The 24,975-nt window shown below is 41.7% G+C and overlaps 1 long non-coding RNA gene across 1 annotated transcript in view; it reads right to left on the bottom strand.

Annotated features, from left to right (window-relative positions):
• LOC125111559 (uncharacterized) overlaps nt 1-12,796 on the bottom strand; it is a 64,509-nt gene extending 51,713 nt beyond the window's left edge. Inside the window, exons 1-2 of the long non-coding RNA XR_007130889.1 lie at nt 12,673-12,796; nt 1,580-1,746 (exon numbers count right to left, since the gene is read on the bottom strand). This is a non-coding gene — a long non-coding RNA (uncharacterized LOC125111559). The remainder of the gene's footprint in view (nt 1-1,579; nt 1,747-12,672) is intronic.
• Nucleotides 12,797-24,975: the final 12,179 nt, after the last annotated feature.

Consider the following 24,975-nt stretch of genomic DNA (forward strand, 5'->3'; position numbering starts at 1 on the left):
TTAGAGAGGGATGAGTGTAGCAATTCAAGCAACGGATGAGTAAAACTGGAACAAAGAGAGAGGTAGTTAGAATGAAAAAAAAAGAAAACGCATGAGAGACATGTCAAGAGCAGAGGTGCTGTGTCTTGACTGTACAGTCATGAGGATCCATTCTTGAAAGGAAGTGATTTCATCCACTCTATGCCACATCGGACTTGGTGAATGGAAGAAGCACACAGCTTTTGTCTTTGATAAGACAATGCAGAGGGAGGGTCATGGTTTGAACTTGCTGAGCTTGAGGCCTCACTAGGCTCTCCTTTTTTAATTGGAATTTAAATCATTTCATTGGAAATGGACATGCAGGTCTAGAGCTGCACCTGTAAGATGAGGGCTGGGAATGGAGGGCAAAGTGGCGGCACAAATTAGGAACCAAAGAAGGACGTTCGAAGTAAAATAGATAGTAGGACCGTCGAGGCAGGTGGGGAAGGAACGTCCAGTGAACGAAGGTGCTGTGAGGACTAGCAAAAGAGGAGTCCAAAACCGAGGGAGTGCTGAAACCTGGGACCTGAGCCAGCTATGACTGGTGCCAGGAAGGTTTAATCCCCAGCTCCCCAGTGTTCTGAACTTCCCTGCACTTTCCCATGGAAGCAGCAAGTCCTTACATAGCAGAGCCTGGAAGCCACACTCACAAGTAGCCTATTCAAAAGGCATCATTCTGTTTTGCCTTCAGGGAAGTTCAATCACAGGCTTTTTTCCAGATCCCTACCCCTCCTCACATGGCCTGGGCGTCAATTCGGATTTACGTGACTTACCAGGGTCTCATTCCTAGGACAGTGACTCGTGCAAAGGTGAGCCTGTGATGCTTCTGGACAAGGAGACGTGCAGGACAGTCTACTGGGGGTGTCTGGGAAAGGTTTTTCACAAACAAACAGACCCAGGAAAGAAAGAGTTCCCCTAGGTTTGCTGAACTGTGGTATCTGAAACCACAAAGCCATTTTGCATCCTTTCAGGAAACTGGTCCAAGGACCAAACTGAGGATGACACAGTGAAAACGGGACAAGACCCAGGGTCCTTTTCTCCCAGCCAGTAAATTAAACAACATTGTGAACTTCCAGATATGTGATATAATAATCATGGTCTTACTGTTTAAGCAATTTTGAGTCACCGATAGCCAAAAGCATTTTATCTGAAAATCTCCTTAAAATGTTGCCTATTTTCCTTCCCTGAGATGTAATAAAGAAAGGGGAGAAAAAGGACAGAGATAATGTTGCATTTCACACACTTCCAGAGTAATACATGTAGCATGTGAGAGTTTAAAAGATGACACCTACATAGAAAATATAGAACTTAAATCAATGATTAATTAACATTTAAAATATAACCCATTATAATTTCCAGAATCCTTTCTTCTATGCTGTTGGAGATATAGTTTGTATTCCTTATACAAAAGAGCCATGTGGTGCTCTTCCATATATAACTTCTTGGTATGAAATATGTTACATCTTGATTTTCTTTTCCTTTAGAAATTTGAAAATCTGCCTCTTAGCACCAAAGAACTGGCATCATAGAAAAAGAAGAAGGGTAACTGAGGATGCCTTACCACTGTCCTTTGGGAATGGTATGCCCGGAGCAGAGAGAAGGTAAGGAGCCCAGACTTCAGGAAAGGTGGCATCAGCTCCCAGGAATCCAGGGCCTTTGAAGCATGGAGCCGCCTGCTCATGGGGACAGCCGTGGAATCACAGAGGCCAGCTCAGGCACATCGATCAACTGCAGAGTAGGGAGAGACACCAAACATTTATTCCTCCATGGAAACCCCTTTCATGGTGTCGATAGTTTGCATCTACAAGCATCTTAGTTGCAGCATTTGCAATAAGCTCTGCAAAAGTCAAGAAAGAAATAAAAAATACTTTTTATATTCTGACTTTGATGGAAATAATTGCTTATGGTCATGTATCGCCCATGAGTTTCCCTGTGTGTGCACGTATATACATGTATGTGTGTGTGTTTGCAGGCACTGACCTTCATGCTGTTAATCTGTCTTACAGTCACGAAATTTGAAGTTAATGCCATTTGTTGAAATAGCTCGATAAAGTCATGAAAACTGTATATCACTTTTTTTTTTGTCTTTTTGCTATTTCTTGAGCCGCTACCGTGGCATATGGAGGTTCCCAGGCTAGGGGTCGAATCAGAGCTGCAGCCCCTGGCCTACGCCAGAGCCACAGCAACGACAGATCCAAGCTGCGTCTGCAACCTACACCACAGCTCATGGCAACACCGGATCGTTAACCCACTGAGCAAGGGCAGGGACCGAACCTGCAACCTCATGGTTCCTAGTCGGATTCGTTAACCACTGCGCCACGACGGTAACTCCGTATACCACTTTTATTATAAATGCATAAATGATCATTATAGGTTTTTCTTCTTTAATAAAGAAATTGACTGAAATGTTAACAGAAGTAAGACCAAAATAGAGGATTCGTGTATATTCTTTTCTGTGAATAAATCTCAAATATAGTGAACAGCCCCAAATACTGTGTGTCATGTGGAAGAATATTTGGATATTTAGCACTATCTGACCTAAATATTCTCAAACAGACACCCTGGTGTCATGGAGCTACGGGTTGTGAATCCAGCATTCCAAATGCTCTTGGAAGCTCTTTCGGAGGGCTGGAAAATCTTTATTAAGTATGTAATCAATAGGTCTTATAGCGGGGTTGTTAGAACCAAAAACTTCAGAACCAAACTGTTTTTGAGTTTATGCCTTGAAACTACCACTATATATATAAATTAAGCAACTTTCCTGTGTTTCTAAGTTTCTTTTGTAAAATGGGGCTAATAGTATTATCTAATGGGTTAATACACTTAAAACATTTAAAGAGTGCCTGGCAAATGATAAATGTTTCATAAGAGTTAGCTATGATCATTTTCATTATTATCTATTCCTAATAACTAAATATTAATTTGAAAACAATGAACAGAAAGCAGTAGTTTGTAAGTAATGTTCTGAGATTAGCTGAATAATTAGGAATTTTACAATGATGTTTCTTTATTATGTTTATTTTAAAAAAAATCAATGAGTATGATTGAGTTATTTTACTAGGGCTGCTGCAACAAAGTACCACAAACTGGGTGGCTTGAACAACAAAAATGTATCATCTCATAGTTCTGGAAGCTAAGATTCCAAGATCAAGGTGTTGGCAGGGTTGGTTTTCAGGACCGTGGGGAATAATCTGCTCCATGCTTTTCAACCATCTTCTGGGGGTTTGCGGGCCCTCTTTGGCAATTCTCAGCTTATAGAAGCATCATCCTTATGTCTGCCTTTATCTTAGCATGAGGTTCTCCCAGAGTGTGTGTGTCTATCTCCAGGTTTTCCCCTTTACAAGGGAATAATCTCCAAATAAGGTTACATTCTGCATTACTCTGGGTTAGGATTAAACATGCACATTTTTAGGGGCGAAACTGAACTGTTGACAACTATGCATTTGTACAATGCTATTTTCTTGCTATGACAATTATACCGCCTTATTTTTCCAATATGAATATTCCATATTAGTTTGTTATTCATAGACTGCTTATCCAACTTGAAGATATCTCCTTTTTTTGCATTAGCATTATTTGCTATTTTGATACTTATTAAAACTTCAACAATAAAGTAAAATAGACGAAAATCAATCCATCTTAGGGTCATTTGATTCTTTGGTAAATTGTTTGAAAATTGCTAGTAAAAACTGAATTTGAAAATCATGTTTAAATTCAATTATTTATGCCAGTATGGTTCCAACATTATCAATAATCCAATCTTGATTTAAATTAGTAAATATTTATTCAAGTTCATCAAATATTTTTAAATTAAGCAGCAACTCTTTTGTGCACAAATATCATTTGAAACTTGACATTTTAAAGCAAAGTTTGGTTTATCCTTCTATTAGTCAGTGTTGTCAACAGGATGTATGATAAATAGAGAGATTTATTTCTAAAGACTTGGCTCACACAATTGTGAGTATGGGGCTGTCAAATACAAAATCTTCAGGGAAGAACAACATTCTGAAGACCCAGGGAAGCATTGATATTGGAGTTGTAGGTCTGAAAGCAGAATTTCCTCTTCTTTGGAGAACCTCAGTCTTTGTCTCTTAAGAGCTTCAACCGATTAGAGGAGGCCCACCACATGATGATATTCTGTTCTATTTAAAGTCTTTGATTTACATGTTAATCTCATCGAAAAAAATACCTTCAGGGAGTTTCTGTTGTGGTGCAGCAGAAACGAATCTGACTAGTATCCATGAGGAGTTGTGGTTTGATCCCTGGCTTCATTCAGGGGGTTAAGGATCCAGCGTTGCCATGAGCTGTGGTGTAGGTCAAAGATGTGGCTTGGATCTGGCATTGCTGTGGATGTGGCATAAGCCTGCAACTGGAGCTCCGACTGGACCCCAGGCTGGGAACTTCCATATGCCGCTGGTGCAGCCCTAAAAAAAAAAAGCAAAAAAATAAATAAATAAATAAATAAAAAATAGAAAATAAAAACCCTTCATAGTAGTATCTAGACTGACCAGTGTTTGGCCAAAAACTGGGTACCATGGCCTGGCCATGCTGACATATAAAATTAACCATCACAATCCTGTCTTATTAAATTCTGATAAGACTCATGCCCTGATTCATAAAAACAAGGGTGAAAGCATTGCTGTCACAGTTAATAATTGATTACTATCCACCAAAAACATCCATATCTAGATTTGATATTCTCCCCCTCAAATAGAAAAAAAAATTGTAACAGTGTCTAATCAATAGAAGATAGTAAATTTATCCAAATAATTAGTACTATAGTACCTGATCATTAAATAACCTTATGTTATGATTTGGGGAAAAGATAACTGTTAATCAAACTGTCACAGTGTCCCCAGTGAAGTGTATTCATTAAATCTGATCAACACAAAATATGGAGGCAATATCTAAGTTCAATTAAATTCTCAACATGTCTATTTTGATGAATGTAAGTTAATTTTCATCAGCCTAATTTATTTATAAACCTAAATTATCTTTATAAAATACATGTACAGTGCTGAGCAGAAGACTGGTTTTTAATAGTGGGCCAGAAAACCATCTATGCTCATCTCTTGTACTACCCTGCATATATCGCATCATGTGTTCTAGCTGTGGTAAACTACTCCCAGTGTGCCAAACGGGCCATCTTGGAATACTCCCTGAAATATTCTGCTTTCACCCCCATAACCTCTCCTCCTCCTAAAATTCAGCTCAAAAATCCCTCCCTAACTATCCTTCCTGGGTTGCTCTGGAATCCTAAATTCTTCCTCTGGACCACCAGAGCATGAATGCGCACATCTTAGTAATCAGCTGCACGCTTATCCTCTTTGCCAGACAGTGCTGTTTCGACTTGGCTAAGGCTGTGAACTGCATGTCCCTGAATCTCATTTCTTAAGTAGCTCCGGGTTAGAGTTTAAATGAAGAACTTGAGAAAGACTTGGAAAATGGGCGCCTACTAAGTTTCTAGTTTATGTTTTGTGTCTGGCATGTTTTGTGTTTTGAATCATCACAATAGATGTTAAAGCCCCTCTCCTAAGTCCCTTCCCAGATCCAGAGCCCTTTGAATGAAATGAAGGCCTGATATCCTTAACAAAGGACCATGATACACAGCCAGAAATTAATACTGTAGAACTTCCTCTTACTCATCTCCAGAGGGACCCTAGACATTGTATAAGGATGACTTGTCCTTTAGGGAAGAGAAATTAAACTTTGTAGGAACTACTGGATGTCGGATCTAAAGTGATACATATTCTTGGGGACCAAAAATGTCATTATGGTCCACCAGACAAAGTGAGAGTTTATAGAAGTGATTGATGTAGTTTTGGTCCAGTTACATCTCACACTAGATCCAGTGTGCACCCCAGTTTTTTCTGTGGTTATCTAACTCCAAAATGCAACGTCAGGAGAAAAATTCTCAGCTCTGGAAGTATTTCCATAATGGTCCCCTGACCTATGAGAGGGGAGTGAGGACTATTACAGCAAGAAAGGTAAAGGTGAACTACCTCTACATCCGAAGTCATCAATGTCATCAGTAAGTCTACAAACGGCAAACGCTGGAGAGGGTGCGGAGAAAAGGGAACCCTCCTACACTGTTGGTGCAACCACTATGGAGAACAGTACGGCGGCACCTCGGAAAACTAAATATAGAACTACCTTGTGACCCAGCAATCCCACTCCTGGGCATACATCCAGGCAAAGCATTCAATGGAAAAGATTCATGCACCCCCATGTTCCCACTGCAGCACTATCCACAATTGCCAAGGCATGGAAACAACCTTAATGTCCCATGATGGATGAGTGGGTTAAGAAGATGTGGTACATATACATAATGGAATACTACTCAGCCATAAAAAAGAACAAAATAATGCCATTTGCAGGAACATGGATGGAACTAGAGACTCTTATACTATGTGAAGTAAGTCAGAATGAGAAAGACAAATAACATATCACTTATACCTAGAATCTAATATACGGCATAAATAAACCTATCTACAGAAAAGAAACAAACTCATGGACATGGAGAACAGACTTGAGGCTGCCACGAGGGGGGATGGGGTGGGAGGGACTGAGAGTTTGGTGTTAGTAGATGAAAACTATTGCATTTGGAATGGATAAGCAATGAGATTCTGCTGTATAGCCCAAGGAGCTCTATCTGATCACTTGTGATGGAACATTATGGAGGATAACGTGAAAAAAAAAAAAGAATGTGCGCATGTGTATATATGTGCATAACTGGGTCAGAAATTGAAAGAACATTGTAAATAAACTATACTAAAAACTTTTTTAAAAGGAATATAAAACTTTTGGAGGTAATGTGGATATGAGGGCCTCCCTTAAGGACCTAAAGGATGCAGTGGTTGTGCAAGAAATGTGGATCTCGGAAAACGGCAATGAGGCATAATAAACTGAATCAAATGGTGACTCCATGCAGATGCTGGTCCAATGGTGGTTTCTTCACCGAAACAATGAACACATGCTCTGCTACCAGGCATGTGACTATTGACGATGCGAATTCTTTTAATGCAAAATACTAAAATCAGTTTTGCGTTCAGCTGACAGGATTAGCAAAATGCATCGACTCTGCAGCTCCATGTAATAATCTAGTTTGCAGGGAGCTTGACCACCTCTGCATGTCACAGCACCTCATCCTGACCCTCTGCGTTAGGGCTCTCATGCTGATTAGATACAGAAACCAAAATAGAGCAAGTGTTGATACCTTGACTAGAGATCTGCACATGCCAGAGGTGGGAAATAAGTACCTAAAAAAACACAAAGCCTTGCTGCTTTGGTAAAAGGATGTCTAGCGGTCCAGTGTTCTGGGGGTGTCTTGAATTATCTCTTTCAAAGTAAAGGCCTCTTTGAACTGGCAGTGTGCTGTTTTGTCCTATTTAATAAGAACTCTAAAAGGCTCTCAGTTTTGAATGAGGACCCGAACAAAATAATGCTCTGCAACATGTCCTGACTGCCACACAAATCAATCTGCCCCTGGGGCCTTATGACCCGGTAAATCTAAAAGTGTTTATGGCAGATGGAGGGGCTAAACAGAGCCTTTGGCAGGTCTCTACGGAATCACATTGTAAACTTCTAGGATTTTGAGCAAATTTCTGGTATCTTCTGCAGATGTGTTCTCTTTTGATACCCAGATTAATACAGACCATCTGAGTATGAGCCACCAAGTAGCCACTGAACCTGATCTGCCCTTAAGAACTGGGAGATGTCTAATCTACCAGGCAATAAAGTTGAGTGTGCACAATAGCACACTATCATCGAATTGAGATTTCATGCATGAGATTTGGCTCAAGCAAGGACCTGAAGGTAAAAGGAAAACAAAATGAGAGACCCAGGCTTGCATGGATCGTTCTCTTGCTGCACTCTCTTCCTTCGGAACCCAAACACAGCCATGTAGCAACTTCCTCATGACTTGCTGAGTCTGCATGATATGTCAGCATCACTGGAAAGGAGATTGCTACAGAGCTACACCCCCACCCTGGGTACCCTTCAGCAGCCCCAGCCTCGGGGGACTAGGAAGGATTGTGATGATTGGAGACTCTTTCAATGGGCAGAACTTCAAGGGATGCCTCAATTGTTCACTTTGCCTGGAGGGGAAGATTTTCGGATGTATATATCCACAGGGGCTCAGAAGCAGTGGCTAATTGGCTGGCTGGGGGGTCAGGAACTTCAAAGGATCTTAGGCTTTGGGGCTGAGATGGGGGGAGTCATGGATTCTTTTAAAAACATGATATAGTGCTTTTGCTCCAATAAACACATGCTATACGTACTATACACCTCCTGGAAGTTCATGAATCTTCTAATCTAAATGATGCTACAAACCTCTTTGACCGAGGTGTCCTGAGACATGTTTCTACAATGTTTCTTAGCCTCTTTGCTGAAAACTCCATCCTGTCCTACTTTACTCTACCCCATCTTCCTGCTTGGAAAACATCCACAGTGCTGGTAAATGACTTAAGCTTAAGAACAAAGACCTAAAGGCATAAGTTATTCACAGGGTCAGCTGAATGAGGACTTAATGCATTGGTCTAGGCACAGGGCCTGTGCAGATTGGCACGCTGTTTGCTCAGCAGGATATGTCCTCTTAAGACTAAAAGAAAGAGGAGCCCCATGGCCCCAAGGGGTTTATGAGGGGTCGTTAGCAGGATCTGCATTGACAAGGAGAACCCAGGTGCAAACCCAGGTTGCTGCAGATAGGCACGCTGTCTGCAGAAGCATAATGGTGATTCTCTAGACGCTATGCATGGATAGCTGAGGCCAAGCTTCCTCAAATGCTAATGATTGTTAAAAGCCTAAAGGTCAGAGTAAAAGCTTCATCAGCAACCGGCGAGGTGACTTTTAAAATAACTTAAAAAAACCTATATCCTGCACCTACAACCCCCTTCTCACTTGACGTCCTCCTAAAAACCACAATAAAAGCAGTGTGGTTTCTTGAGGCGGGGCTCTCAGTCCCTGAGACCTTGAGTCCCCCGGTTCCCACCTTAACTTAAAACAAATGTCCCTGCGTCTTGTTTCACGTTAACTTTTTTCCTTAAGTTTTACAGCACCCGTTCTTCAGCCCCATCCTGCTGAGCTGGTCTTGGCACCGAGGTCAAGAGTATCTCCTTTAAATAGTACAGGTCAGTGAACAATTGGAAATGAACGAATTACGAGATTTCAAAGGGAAGTAAAAAATCCTTTGAAGCCTAGTCCCCAGTAAGCATCATGGTTAGCTGGATACTGTGATAAATCAGAGTTCAACCGGTATTTTCCCCACGCAGTCTATTTTATTCTCTTTGCCTGGTTTACTCTCTTTAACTAAAGGACCACAAAATGTTATACATGATCTTAGCTACTGAATAATCTAACTTCTCTTGCCTTGGATTTTACTGATGAAGAAACAGACCCTAAAGATAAGGTGGATTACAAGATGATATGATAGAAAATCAGACATAAAAATAAATAATATCTACAGTGTACTTACTTCCGTTGTGCCAGACACTATTCTAAGTTTTTTTCACGCATTAAACCAATCAATTAAGTCTCACACAACCCTAATACTGTCTCCAAGGAAACTGAGGCTTGAGAAATAAATTACACATCACATGGTTGGTATGTGATGAAAGCTCTTAACAGAGAGCTGACAAAGATAGGAATTAAGTGTATAATTAACAGCAGTTTCTTTTCCTTTCCTTTCCCAATAGAAAAGCTGGAGGACAGAAGGACCAGAACTAAATTTTCCTACCTCCAGAGCCTTTCTACCCACAAGCTTCCATACCTTCTCCTCTCCCGTCTCCAAACCTGTCCATAATTAGAAAATAGAGCAGATATATTTGACTAAATGCAATTATGCAAGTCAACTCCTTTTCTTTCTTTTTTCTTTTTCTTTTTTTTTTTTTTGGCCACACCTGCAGCAGGTGGAAATCCCCAGGCCAGGGATCAAACCTTGCTACAGCAGCGACCTGAGCTGCTGCAATGACAACGTCACATCCTTAACCCAGATCCTTAACCTGCTGTGCCACAAGGGAACTCCTCGATTCCTTTTTTGACTTTAAAATCAGAAATTCCCCTTGAGTCCAACCCTACAAGTTTACCTGAATTAAGTTCCTTTTTACTTCTTTGTATTTTTATTTCACTCAAATTTAATATTAACATAAAAATGTTATCTTACTAATTTGCTGCCTATTTCAATGAATAAAAAAATAAATTTACATATTTTATAAAGTTACATTTATTAATATAAACCTCTAAATTATATCTTTATTTTTTCTCAATATAAACTTCATTATAACTGAGATTTAGCCATCTGAAATATAAAGGTAGACTTGAAAGCTTTTGAGACTTTATTTGGTTCTTCATTAGGAAAAAATGAGGGACCTAGGGAGTTCCTGTCATGGCTCAGTGAGTTAACGAATCCGACTAGGAACCATGAGGTTGCGGGTTCAATCCCTGGCCTTGCTCAGTGGGTTAAGGATTCGGCGTTGCCGTGAGCTGTGGTGTAGGTCACAGACTCGGCTGGGATCCCGCGTTGCTGTGGCTCTGGTGTAGGCTGGCGGCTACAGCTCTGATTGGACCCCTAGCCTGGGAACCTCCATATGCTGCTGCGGGAGCAGCCCAAGAAATGGCAAAAAGAAAAAAAAAAAAAAAAAGAGGGACCTAATTGGAGGTAGTGTCCAATCAAAATTCACTAGAACACTAAACACTTGTCTTACCAATTTAAGACTCAGGCTAGAAACTATCAACTGATTGATGTAACTTATCCTAAAAAGTTGATTGTTGGGAGTTCCCCCTGTGGCACAATAGGATCAGCGGCATCTCTGCAGTGCTGGGATGCCGGTTTGACCCTCTGCCCAGAACAGTGGGTTAAGGAGCTGGCGTTGCTGTAGCTGTAGCATAGGTCACAGCTATGACTTGGATTTGCCCCTGGCCCTGGAACTCAACAGGCTATAGGGTGGCCAAAAAAAAAGGTGACTGTCAATCCACTTTTTTCCAGCACAGAATATTCTATAAAATGACAATATCCTTTACAATAAATTATTTCAATTTTTCCCTTTGTTTTTAAATTGTTTTAATTTATTTCAATTTTTTCACTTTGTATTCCCAGTGCTGCACTAGCCAGAAGATGGGAATTTAATCACACTTTCTCCCATACAGAGACTGTGAATGTCCATGAATCCTTTTAAGCCAATTTTGGCATTCTGCTGTGAAGCTTACTAACAAGTTTCTTTAGGGATGCACATGCAACACAGCCAGAGCTTATGAAGCAATCACCAAACCAGTATTTGACTGTTTTTAAGATTAAAAATAAAAGTATACAGCACTAAAGATGCTATTCTCCAGTATTTTTTCTTCCATTCCTAAAATGTGTGGCAAAACTCCTGCTGCAGACATCAAGCGCTTCCTCTCATGACATTATCTTTTTTTTTCCTACCGTAAAACATCAATTAATCCATGTTCTCATTCTTTTGTTCACTCCATCCCAATTGCACTTGAGAAAATAATAGCCTGGCGACTAGATAAGCTCATTCCCATTTCGTGCACCGGAAATTTTTACAGCAGCTATGAAAGACCTGAGCCTGAGAGATGTTGGGGAGAACCATAAACCAAATATGCCTTTCAGCCTATGCATGATTCATAGGTGAATTTTCAGAGCAGCCAGAGGTCCGCATGCAGCTGAACCAGATGAACAACAAAGATTCCTTTGCAGTGTGTTGTCATTTCCACATCCCCTTGAAGAGTACCCAGCATAATACTGGGTAAGATACTCCTTTGACAATATGCCTCGCGCAACCAAAATGATCAGTGTTTACGAAAATAAAGCTCTGTATCTTAAAAAAGTATCAGCGTCTGAGCTACATTATAATAAGCACTGGGACAGGCCACCAGGGACACGGTCCCTATTTGCCAAAGCCTAGGAAAGACGGGTACCTCAAAACAACGGTAACTCTGGCACATTGACAATGTGCCAGGAGCAAGTCTAACGGTGCCATGTAGTGTGAAGGCCTTATCCTCCAGCAGGAAGCCCCCACCCTCTGGGCCTAGAAGAGAAATGAAGCAAGAGGAGAGTTTAGCCGTCAAACAAGGTCGGAGTTGATGGGTTCAAACTCAGGCGTCTTTAGAGCAAGACATTTCACATTTGTTGAATAAACGAAAGGTGTTAGGTAAGATCGAACTTAAGAAAAAAAAAAGAAAAAGAAAAAAGAAGGAGGGGAGGAAGGAAGGAAGGGAAGAAACAGAGGGAGGGAGGAAGCAACGGAGGAAGGCGAAGGAAGAAAAAGGAAAAAAAAGAAAAGGAATGTAAGGATGAAAAGAAAGAAAAAAAAGGAGAGAGAAAGGAAGAAAGGCAGAGATGTTTAATATTTCTTTGGGTAAAATGGTCAAATTTCGGTTAAGTCGATGTAGGCAGGGGTGGCCTCCCGAGGTAAGTGTCCTCAGAAATTAGGGTCATGCCCAAGGAAGAAAAACATCTACCTCCGCAACGAGGAGGAAAACAAGAAAGAAATGGTAAAACTAAGAAGGGCAACGAGTGAAGAGCCGGAGGCCGGATCTGACCTAAATACGCCCCCGCCCCAGGGACCAGAGGGCTGAGCTCCAAGGTGGTGGTGGTGGGGGGGGTTCCTATCAGGAGCGGACCTCGCATCCCAAGGGCTGGGCGCCCCAGGTCACCTGCGCTGGCGCCCCGAGAGGGCGGACTCCGAGCCAGGGGAGATGCCAGTTTCCACGTCCGAGGTCTGACAGACCGGGTCCCGAGACCTTTGCCCGCGGGGCGGCCGCCCAGGCACCGTCGAACTCGCCGGAGCGGCTTGTGACTGGCGCGGCTCTGCGGCGGGCCTAGCTTCCTATTGGTCAGGGCGCCGAGCATGCGCGCTCCGGTCAAGCGCCCGGGGCGCCGGGTTGGCAGAGGTAGTCCTGTCCCGGAGCGTCCCAGCCTGGCGATGGCACGTGGGTACCCTGCTGCTTTCGTTCCCGGATCTGGGCACCTGGCCAGCACCAGCCAGAAGGGAGGTGGCTCTAAGTTGATGAGATCTTGGCCCTCCGCTCCCCTTTGTCCCTCCCCCCGGCCAGGCTGGGTGCGCACGTGTCAGTCAGGACCCCGGCCCCGCCCGGGCTGCGGGCGGCGCTGGAGACTTGGCCCTGCGACAACCCCCCGCCCCCCACTAGCCCACCTCCCGCTGCTTCCCGGGAAGGATTCCAGGCTGCTCCACAGAGTTTGCACAACTGGTACCGCAGGCACCCTCCTCCGTCGTCGTCTGGGTCCTCAACAGTCTTCTAGAAGGGGGTAAAGGGCACACCCGGATGCAGGGTCAAGGGGGAGAAGGGGCGCCGGAGACTCAGGAATGTTTGGAGCGCGAACCTGTCCAGCTCCATCACCTCTCCATCTGATCATGCCCTGCGGGTGCCAGAAAACCATCTCTGAGAAACATGGGGTGCAGTACCTGCTTTGTAAGGTGAAGAGACTAAGGGTTCCTGCTCTGGAGACCCTAGGCCTGTTGTGGCTCTTAGGAAAGTGATATAAATCGTTAACTGCCGTGGAAGAATGCATCCATCATTACATTTTCACAATACATGTGATCCCTAACTCTGTATTGCCCTTTCTCATTTTTGCGTTGTTAGCGTGTCCATCAAGCATTTAACAAATATGTATTGAGATTTAATTTCATTCATTCGTTTAACAGGTCTACCTGTTGTTTGCCAGGTGTTATGATACCCAGGAATAGAGTTGAATTAGATGTATTTAGGGAATTTGCTTTTTAATGTGTTATCTAAGGTGGTTATTTAACCCATGACTTTCCTAAAGGTTTAATTTGCTGTTCCTAGGATGTCATTGTCCGGTGGAGCATAAATTTGATTTTAACGCTTCGTCGTAGAGTCCAAAAGCCCAAATTATGCTTTGAGTTTTAGTTTAAATCTTCTTTACAAAAATTTCCTGACAGTTCCCCTCGATTTAGATACTGTGTGATGAATGTGAAAGTTCTACAAATGAGGTTTTTTGTTTTTTTTTTTTTACTCTTGACGATCTCCTGTGGAAAGGCATAAACATCTGAATATGTTGGGAATGTTTTTCAACGATAATATGCTCTTTGAGAGTACAGGCAGGTTTGATGAACTCCAAGTAGTTTCCTCAGCATTAGAATGAAATGCCCATCCAGAAACCTGCAATTTTATTTGAATTGTTTTTTTGTTTGTTTGTTTGTTTGTCTTTTCCAAACAGCAACAACTTCAATAAAGCCTATTTTGGGAGCACCACCATGTTTCAGGCGCTATCCAGTTGCATTTTTCAGGTAGGTATTATTAACCCCGCTTTAAGATAAGGAATATAAGACCATGTCAGTTGAGTGGCTTGCTCAAAGTTATACATCTCATAAATGGCATATTCTAGGATTCTGACTTTGAAATCTATTTCTGAATTGAGGATTAATTTCTCTCCACTACTCCTAGTTTCACGGTCGAGGTTCTCTCTTTTTAAAGTACATTTAGAGTTAAATGTCATTAAGTCTAGTCAAAGGCTAATTTAGTATATCCCCAGTAGAGTAGGTTCAGATTTATCTTACTCTAGAATCTTTGTGCTAAGTATGTCTTGCCTGTCTTCTTTTGTAAACGAAGGGACCCTTTCCTATTTAACATATGGGAGCATTGTATAATCTTTGAAGGCCCAAAAGCATCTCAGAGAAAAGATAGATAAGCCTAGTGTATGTTAATGAAAACAAAATTTTATTTGTATTTTTGTGTGAGTATTGTTGCAGTCTTACAGATTTGAGGGACTTGGTGTCTTGCAAATCTGTTATTGTAGAAGAATAAATCTTTATTTGTAGTGCTATGTGGCTTACAGCAAAGTCTCCTTATCACTTTACAGATATGCTATGACAATTCTTAAACCTTTTTTAGAGAAATGGCTGTTTGTGGCCTTGTGTTTTATGTCCTTTGTTATAAGGGAATTGTTTCTTCAGTCTTTGGAACACCCTCACCTAGCAGAATATAGAATTTTGATATGATAGGTGTTCCTATAAACACCTTCCCTTCATCTGTGCTTTCTTCTTAACCAGGATGACACATCAGAACCTCATGGGAGCCTTTACAGCAATATGTCTCAGCTCTACCTTCCTGCAGAGTCTGATTCAGTAACTTTACTGAGGGAACCCAAGCCCTGTGGGTTATTTGGATACGGATTTTAGGTGGAGGACCATTTGTGTGAATTTGCCTCATGTTCATTTTTGCTAATCACCTGACTCTGAATCCATGATAAGTTTTGCAAGTCACACGAAGTACTATTAGGTACTGGCCCACCAGGTCGTTGGAGTGGATTTAAGATTGTTTATGAACTTAGAAGTTTGTTGCCAAAGGAGGTAGTGGGAAAATTCCCTGAGAAAGAGAGAGAGAGAGAGCAAACCCAGGCTTGTAAGTGGATGTACGTGTGCCCGTGGTGATCTGATGGCCCCTCCTACACTCTTGGAAAAGTTACTGCCCAAGGGTACACAGGCCCTATATAGCAGTTACATGTTCTAAATTGAGCTATTTGTCTTTAGATTTTCACATTATACTGTTTCAGACAGTTCAGGCTGCAATAACTACCAGAGGCTTTTATACCAGGAGTTGACGTGTGAGCCATTAAATTAGCAGCTGTGGTCCTTCAAAACATACCCCACCAATTCCACAACACAAAAGCCAAGAAAAGAGTTTCTCAAAGGGGGAGAATGGTCCACTGAGTTGAATGTGCCAGGAAAGTGGGTTGAGCAACTGGTGGCCTTGAAGAGGCCAGTTTCAGTCGAGCAGGAATAGAACCTCGAAGGGCTTGAGGACAAGGTGAATAATACAAAAAGCTTTTAAAAGTATGTTGCTCTGAGGTGCCAGATTCAAATCTAATCCATCTATTCTTTGCAGACTAAACCCCAGCAAGTCTGGGATGCTGGGTGACACGGGATGAACATGATAGGTTCCCTACCCTCAGGGACTTACTGCATTTGGTAAAGTCACAAAGACACTTAGGACAAGAAGTGTGGTCTAAGGGGCTCAGAGCACACAAGTGGGGCATTTCACCCTGTTTGGAGAGTGAAATGAGTTAAGGCATGTAAACCACTTAGAAAAGGGCCAGACATTGGCATTCCCGCCATGCCTCAGTAAGTAACAAACCCAACTAGTTAGTGTCCATGAAGACACGGGTTCTATCCCTGGCCTCGTTCAGTGGGTTAAGGATCCGACGTTGCTGTGGTGTAGGTGAGCTGTGGTGTGGGTGCCAGACACAGCTCTGATCCTGTGTTGCTGTGGCTGTGGTGTAGGCTGGCAGCTATAGCTCCAATTGGACCCCTAGTCTGGGACCCTCCATATGCTACAGGTGTGGCCCTAAAAAGCCAAAAAAAAAAGAAAAGAAAAGAAATACAGAAAAGGGACAGACACATAGCAAGTCCTCAATATGTCTATGAATAATAATACAGCAGGTACATAGCACGTATACTGTATTAGCATAATGTGCCTCATTTAATCTTTACACCATTAGTAATCAGTATTATTCCCATTTACAGAAAAAACTGAGGCATAGAGAGTAATGTACCAAAGGTCTCACAGCCCATTAGTGGCAGAGCTAGTGTTTATATCTGGGCAGTCTGGTTTTAGTCAGTGTACCTTAACCACTGAGCTGTGCCTCTTTGTAAGTGTGTGTGTGTGTGTACATGTAATAGTTAATGGCATTTCCTACAGACACTGCCAAGAGATAGATTATCATACCAGGTCACTGCAACGCAAAGCGCCATTCCTCTCACTCCACTCACTGAATGAGTGCTGGCTACTTTGTTATAGGTTTATCCTTGAACTAGTCCCAATAGATCAGATTTGTTGAGATGCTCAATTGCAGAATCACCCCGGCTTTGTGGCACCATCCAATCTAGAGCAAACCTGATGGTGGAGATGCTCTGTCAAATTCAACCAAAGCCCAAATCCTATAAGTTTATTCTTACACCCTCTTCCTGAGACACTCCCACAGTCCCCTATGGTGTGTAGGATCCCTCTCTATGAGGAATAATGAATTGCACCTGTTTAAATGCAGGTGCATCTTAGCGGGCTTCGGATAAAGGGCATGGACGGTGTATATTGCCTATTGAATCTTCACAGCGGTTCTGCGAACATGTATTACTATTCTCATTCTTCCGATGAAGACTCTTCAGCTCAGGAAGCTTCAGTATCTTGACCAAGTTCATGTGGGCAGTAAATGACAGCCATGCTTCAAAGTTGGATCTGTGCTCTCAAGCCTATGGTTTTAAAGCATACATTTTAAAAATTATTATAATATTTTGTATATTATATAATATTGAATGTAACACATATGTAAGTTATGACACACAATAAAACAAACACCCATGAAATCAGTCTCCAACTTAAGAACAGGCAGGGCAGTTAGATCTACGGTTATTTCAAGGCTCTTTCTGATCTCATCCCCATACAGGAAACCAGTAACCTGTGCGTTGTGTTTATCATTACCTGCCCTTCCTTTCTCTTGTTTAATTTTGAAGGTTTTTTAATCTCACAGAATTCCAAGTACAATACAAAGAACACGTTCCTGCACCATTTGAGAATAAGTTATCATCCTGATGTCCCATCTCCCCCCAAATTTGGGTGTGTATTACCTACAAGCAAGAACCTGCTCGTGCCTAACCACGATACAGCCTTCCACGTCATGAAATTCATGTTGATACATTCCTACCTTCCAGTTCTCCATCTCCACTCCATCTTTACAAATCGTTCCAACAATGCCCCTTCCAGGGAAAGGGATCCATTCAGAATCATGCATTGCATTCGGGGGTCATGTCTCTTGAGCCTCTTTAGCTTGGAATAGTTCCATAGTCCTTGCTTGACGGTCATGATTACATTTTTGAAGATTCCGGACCACTTAATTTGGAGAGCGTTCTCAATTTCGGTTTCTCCAGTGTTTCCTCAAGATTAAGTTCAAGTGATATGCCTTTGACAGGAATGTCACAGAATAGTGACCTATTTATTCTCTTTGCATTCTGCTGGGCAGCGAAGCAGTTTCAATTTGTTCCAGTGCTGGTGATGCGTGTTACGATCACTTGATTCAGGTGATGGTCAGGTGCTCAGGCTTCCCCACTATAAAGTTGCTTTTTCTCCTTTGTGATGAATAAGTATTTTGTAGTAAAGGTCATTAAAACTATGTATGTATATGACATTCATCTGGGAACTTTCTGTCGGTGTGGATTCATGTTGGTTTATTTTACTCATTGGTACAATCCATTACTCTCATTATTTCATTCAACGCTGAAGTTATCCCAGATTTGGCCAATGGGATGGCGTTCCACCTAGCTCCTTTGTCTCTATGTTAAGTCACCATCATTCTTTTATCCCTTCTTTGCTTTTTGGCCCAAGGTGTTCCAAACGCATTGTGTACTGGTTTACTCTCCCTGCCCAGGTACTAGCCCTGGTTCCTTTTATTGAAATGATATTATAAACCAGGATCTGGATTCCAGATGTACCCATCGCTATTGGAGAGTCACTGCTCTCAAGCCATCTCACAGAACGTTTATGCCACCTACTCCCTGGGTCCTGGCATCCCAGGCTGGCTCATTTTGCACATGAATATTCTCCTGACTTTATTTAACCTTTGACACTTCCTTGGGCTGACGCCCTTCCTCATGTGGACATCTATCCATCCACCTAGGGCTCTGCATGCCAAGCCAACCTGCTGCTTCTCGTGGCCATCCTCCTCCGCCCTCCTCAGGCGCCATCGTCCTGCAGCAGACTTGGATGCTCTGCAGGAATGGACTCCTCACTGGAATTCCCTTCAGGTGCATGCGTTTCTCAAGATTCTCCCACACTGTTCCTGTTGCCTGAATAGCTGTTAAATTCATTTTTACTGTTGTATGTACTGCAAGGTGTAAATGCATCCAGACGGAAGCATCTTTTCAATATTATGACAGGAAAACCTTATTTTATTTTCTCAAGTGTATCCTGGCTATTCAGGATACACTTCTTCAGTCTTTGTTTTTCCATATACAAGTTAGAATTAACTTGTCAAGTTTCACAAAAGAAAAAAAAACACTTTTGGGATTTTTGACAGGTATTATCTTGAATCAATGAGTAAATTTTTGAAGAACTGAAATCTTTATCATTTTAAAGCTTTCTGTCCTATTCTGAATGGGTAACAGTTCTCTAATTATATAGCTCTTTCCTATTGTTCCTTGATAAAGTTTTATATTTTTTTCATGTAGATGAGCACATTTTTTGTTAATTTAATTCTTTTGTTTGTTTGTTTGTTTTTGCTCTGTCCGAAGCATGCAGAATCTCAGCCTGATATTTTCAAAGACTTGGAACCACTGAGTCAGTTTTTTTCAATGGTCATTCATGCTTTATATTTCTTTTTGAGTTAATTTGGAATGTAATTGTGTGAAATAACTAACATAGCAGGCCTGAGATTGCTTTCCTTACAAAAGTCAACTTGCATGATTAGCCTCTGCCTGATATCTGAGAACATGGATTTGGGAAAAGTTTCCACTTTTTCCCAACCTGATAAGAGTGACTCATCTTGCCCAAGCTATTTGTAGAAACAATATGGTTTAAGCCAATCATCCGCCTTCCTTCTAGAGTCTGGAATTTGGGGAGATGCCAGGCAGAGAGTACCTGTATGACCAGTTCCCAGTGAAAACCTTGGGTACGGGGTCTCTCCAAGGCTTGCCTGGTAGACAGCACTTCACCCGGGTGGTCGCAGCTCTTCCCTGGAGGGATGTCTGACTCCCCTGGGGGGGGAATGCTCGGAAACTTGCGCTAGTTGCCTCCTCCCTCACCCCGTGGCCTCTCCCTTCTACTCGTTTTGCTTTGTATCCTTTTGCTGTAATAAATCATAGGCAGGAGTGTGACCGTAGGCTGAGTCCTGTGACTTGTCCTAGCAAATCCTCAAAGCGGGGAGTGGTCTTGGAGGCCCCTAACACAGCAATAATTTCCTAGAAAATTTCCTGTTGAGTTGCAGTTTCTGACTTACTGTTGTAAGTGTGTTCATAGTACTCAGGAGGTTTTAATGTCTCTGTTATAAGTAAATAGTGTTGCTTTTATGTTAAATATTTCATATTTAATGTTATTTATTTGGACTTTTTTATTTTTTCCTAATTAAACTATAGCAGTTCATCCATTTCCTAAATCTTTTTAAAGAAACTTCTTTTGGATTTGTTGATTCCCCTCTGTTGCATCTTTGCTTCCTATCTTATTGCTGTTTGTTCTTTTATGTATTATCTTTCATTTTCTTTGGCCTTATTCTTTTGTTTTTTATCTAATTTAAGACTTACCCTTGGAGTTCCCGTCGTGGCGCAGTGGTTAACGAATCCGACTAGGAACCATGAGGTTGCGGGGTCGGTCCCTGCCCTTGCTCAGTGGGTTAACGATCCGGCATTGCTGTGAGCTGTGGTGTAGGTTGCAGACGCGGCTCGGATCCCGAGTTGCTGTGGCTCTAGTGTAGGCCGGTGGCTGCAGCTCCGATTTGACCCCTAGCCTGGGAACCTCCATATGCCGCGGGAGCGGCCTAAGAAATAGCAACAACAACAACAACAGACAAAAAGACAAAAGACAAAAAAAAAAGACTTACCTTTAACACATTAATTATCAGCCTTTTGTCTTCTAACACGAATATTTTGAACTATACATTTGTTTCTAAATTCCTTTAATGACGGCCACAAATTTTGATTTATAATATTTTCATTACTATCAAGTTTCAGTGAAAGTTTTCAATAGTATTTCTTCCTGGACTATTAAATATTTCTAGTTTGTACATATATGTGATATTTTTGTGTATTTTAGTTATTAATTCTTAATTAAAAAATTTTTTGAAGCAAATAGTGGATAGAATACCAATTCTCTAAATTTTTTGGTAACTTAGGTCTAGTTTATGTTCAATCATTTTTAAAGTTTCAAGTGTGTTTACAAGAATATTTCTGTATAATTTTCAGGTAGATAATTATGTGTGTATCTATGTGTATATATGACACATTATATAATATATATTATATAATATTAAATAATTTGTATACATCTATTATATATACATGCGTATACACACACCCTATTGAGTCAAACATTAGTTATATTTAGAAATACGTTATTTTTCTATTTTTTGTACTATCTGAAATTTATTAAAATACATATATTTCCCCCTATAATAAGGTCTGTATCCTTCTTCCTCTGTAATTTGTCTGAATCCAGAACTCAATCTTCTGAGAACATCAGCTACACTAGATCGGGCCTCAGGGAAACACTGCATTTTGCATTTGTTCACTCCCTCTGCACTCTTAGCTCACTTTTCTCTCTCTCTCTCTCTTCTTTCATGGAAGAAAGTGGGTGTGGTCGTGACAGCAGCTTTCTTTAACTTGTGGCGAGTTCGGTCTGGTTAGATGGAATTGCTGGTCCCCATTCTCTACTCTGGAGAATGCCCTCACGATAGGCACAGGGCCCCTGCACACGTCTTGACTTTAGGCTCCCCACGCAGCTTGCTTTGGTGAACAGGATAGCTGTCGATTTGAAGCAAGCAGAGGTTGGAATGGTACTCATGTGGCCAAGCTTCACCTTCCTGAACTCCAATGACCTGCCGTGAGAAGCATACAGGCCAGGGAGCCACTGACCCTTCAGCCTGGACCCCAGGTTGAAACTCATGTCACAGACCAGATGCTGGGAGCAGGAACTGGTCCAAGGAGGGTAAGAGATATATGAAATGAAATTGAATCTTACTTTCAGCCTGGATCCTAGACCCCAGAACCTAGCGTTCAGTCTTCTGTGTTCAAGGTCAAGTCAACTTATGGACCCATGACCATGAGAATAAATAATTGTTACTTCAAGCCACTGAAATTTAGTGGTTTGTTACACAGGGCAATATACCTGGCAGTATATCCAGGAAATCATTAAAAAATGTGTTTTATTTGGTGTGTAGATATTTAAGCAAGGAAGGCGATTTCACAAGATGGACTCGAAACAGAAAAATAACTTTCCATTACTTGACCCTGCTTCTGCAATGATGTATGCTCCTTCACAATAAAGAATTAGCTGGAGAAGCCCTCGACCTACATGTCAAGCTATGTAGCAATATCGCGTAAATTAGTAATTTTCATATTTGCATATATATCAAATTGCAAGCAATACACAGTATGGCTAGAGAGTGTTTCTGGTCTCAACCACCAACTAGCCCAGCCTAACCAGGTGTTAGATGCTGTTTGAGATCTTCTAAACAGCAACTATCCTACGTGCTTAGTAGGCATCTTAGGACAGAGTGAATTGTGATTTCTCTAGGTCACTTGTATTATTCTTTTTTTGGTTTATTTATTTATTTTTTATTTTTTTAATAGTTATTTCCCCAATACATTTTTTTTTCTACTGTACAGCATGGTGACCCAGTTACACATCCATGCACACGCTCTATTTTCGCACATGATCATGCTCCATCCTAAGTGACTAGACATAGCTCCCAGTGCTACACAGCAGGATCTCATTGCTAATCCATTCCAAAGGCAAGACTTTATATCTGTTAACCCCAAGCTCCCCAACCACCCCACTCCCTCCCTCTCTAGGTCACTTTTAGTAATTCAGCTACACCTGCTGGAGACTGAGAAGTAAACACATGACCTGCTTCTTGTCCATGAGATAATAACAATCATTTGCTGAACATTTAGCATGTGCCCGCCACGATGCTAATAACGTTTCGTAGAATAGCTTCATCTCCAAAGCAATTTAGAAACTCACACTAATTTACCCCTTTGCCCTAACCTTCTTCTCGGTCGGCTGGCTTTCCGAATAAAGTTGCTATTCCCTGGTCCACAACTCATCTCAATTTATTAGCCTGTCCCGTGGCAAGCAGTACAAGCTCGGACTGGGTAACAATGTCAAGATCTTGTTAGAGATACTCGGTGCGGTACTGTTTGATTTCTGGCATCGGATGATACTCATCATTACAGAGTTTGGGGACTTCATTGCATGGAACACTGTACATATTCTCTTTATCATTTGATGCATCTTCCTGTGGCTCACAGCTCTCCTTAAGGGCACAGCCAATTCCAGTCATATCAGTGACCCTTGGATGGGGTTTTGTAAGCCTCTGTGACTCTTGGCTGGGAAGGATCATTTTCCTGTCTGAGGCATGACTTGAACACTCCCTCCTACTTTTATTTAAAATATGAAGCCAGTGTCAAAAAAGAAAAGAAAAGAAAAGATACACATTCACATAAATCCCACTTAAAATTCCAGACCCTCTGCTAAACAGTGTTCTTTGATTATCTCCCTTCACGCGAGCACCCTGTGATGTGTCTGCTATGAAAACCCTTGAGATTTGCCATTTCCTGTCATTATTGGACTGGCCACACAGCAGTCATTAAAAGCCATTTCTTTCTTCCTAGCTTTTTCCTTCACTGTTCTTGCTTGCTCTCTCTGGATTTTATGATTGGTTGACACATCTGTTACGGATATATTTTGGAATAAAACAGTAAAACCAAGACAGGCTTGAGACATATTTTGGTTTGGGAGAACAGGATTTTGATGCAAGGAGTATGTATGACCATCACTCCTAGGTAGATGGATAGAAAATACCTGCCCAGGGGAGTCTGTCCATTGAGGTTGCCAAACCTACAGAGAAGGCGGTGGCAGCGGGATGGAGACCCAGGTAAGCACAGTTTTCCAGGTCTTTCTGCTAAGTATGAGGCTTAGAAAAAGGCTTCCTTTGGGGGAAATATCCTGCCTTGTGGTGCTGACATGTTCCAGGGATTAGATTCAGACCGTAATGTCAGCATAATGTTCTGCTTTCGTGCAGGTTACTTTCTGCATGAAAATCTTTTTTTAGATTTCCTTAAGGTCATACCATTTTCCTTGACTGCTTTAATTTCTGCCAGTTATTGTTTCAATCAGTTTTGTGGCATCACAATTTTTTTCTGTTGTTTTTCATCCCAAAATTGTTTTAGAAAAATATTTCCTTTTTGTCCATTTTGTATTTGGGGAGGAATTTTAAAATCACCACCATCATCATATTTTTAAGTGGCCACATCATGAATATATTCAACTCTTGTACTTCATAAGGAATAGTGTATCCTTTTGACCATTGCTGCAGTGTCGCCATGCTATTCTCTTTGCTGACTTCATAGATTTTTGAGTAAACAAGACATTCATTTGGCAAAAATAGGTATATTTATATAGTCACAGAATCTTCTCATGAAGCAGTTGCTACATTTCAGTGAAACTAAGGACGCAGTCCATTGCCTTTACCTGATCAGCCTTGACAGGTCATGGTAACGGCAAATGATAAAGATGATGAAGTTTAAATTTTCGATACATTCGTACAAACTAATTCACTTTCACATAGTGGTAAGAAAAAGCATCATGCTCCAAATCACGTGACCTCTATTGAAAAGGCTTGAACCTGGAGTTTCCATTGTGGCTCAGCAATAACGAACCCAACTAGTATCCACGAGGATACGGGTTCCATCCCTGGCCTCACCCAGTGGGTTGGGGATCCAGTGCTGCCATGAGCCGTGGTGTAGGTCCCAGAGGCAGCGCGGATCCCATGTTGCTGTGGCTGCGGCATAGGCCAGAGGCTACAGCTCTGATTCGACCCCTAGCCTGGGAACTTCCATATGCTGCAAGTGCGGCTCTAAAAAGACAAAAAAAAAAAAAAAAAGCTTGAACCTTCTGCAACATTGGGCATTTCTTATTTCTTATTCTCTAGGCTTCAATTTTCTCAATTGTGAAAAGAATCTCTAGTTTCTCTTCCAACGACACTAACTCAGTGGTCAGTTTTCCCTCGGGATAACGCTGCCTCACACAGTGACTCACCTGTCCTTAAAAGTCACACCCTCCTCCTTCCAGAAATCATTTGAGGACATCATCCAAGGGTGCATGAGGAGCCAGTAACACGGGCTGTCTCCAGGGAGAGGAATGTCGAGGCTGGGAGTTAGGAATGGAAAGGAAACTTTTCACTGCCCCTTAGGAGCCTTATACATTTTGTCCCTA

The sequence above is a fragment of the Phacochoerus africanus genome, chromosome 1, assembly GCF_016906955.1.
Source record: "Phacochoerus africanus isolate WHEZ1 chromosome 1, ROS_Pafr_v1, whole genome shotgun sequence".
Lineage (NCBI taxonomy): Eukaryota > Metazoa > Chordata > Mammalia > Artiodactyla > Suidae > Phacochoerus > Phacochoerus africanus.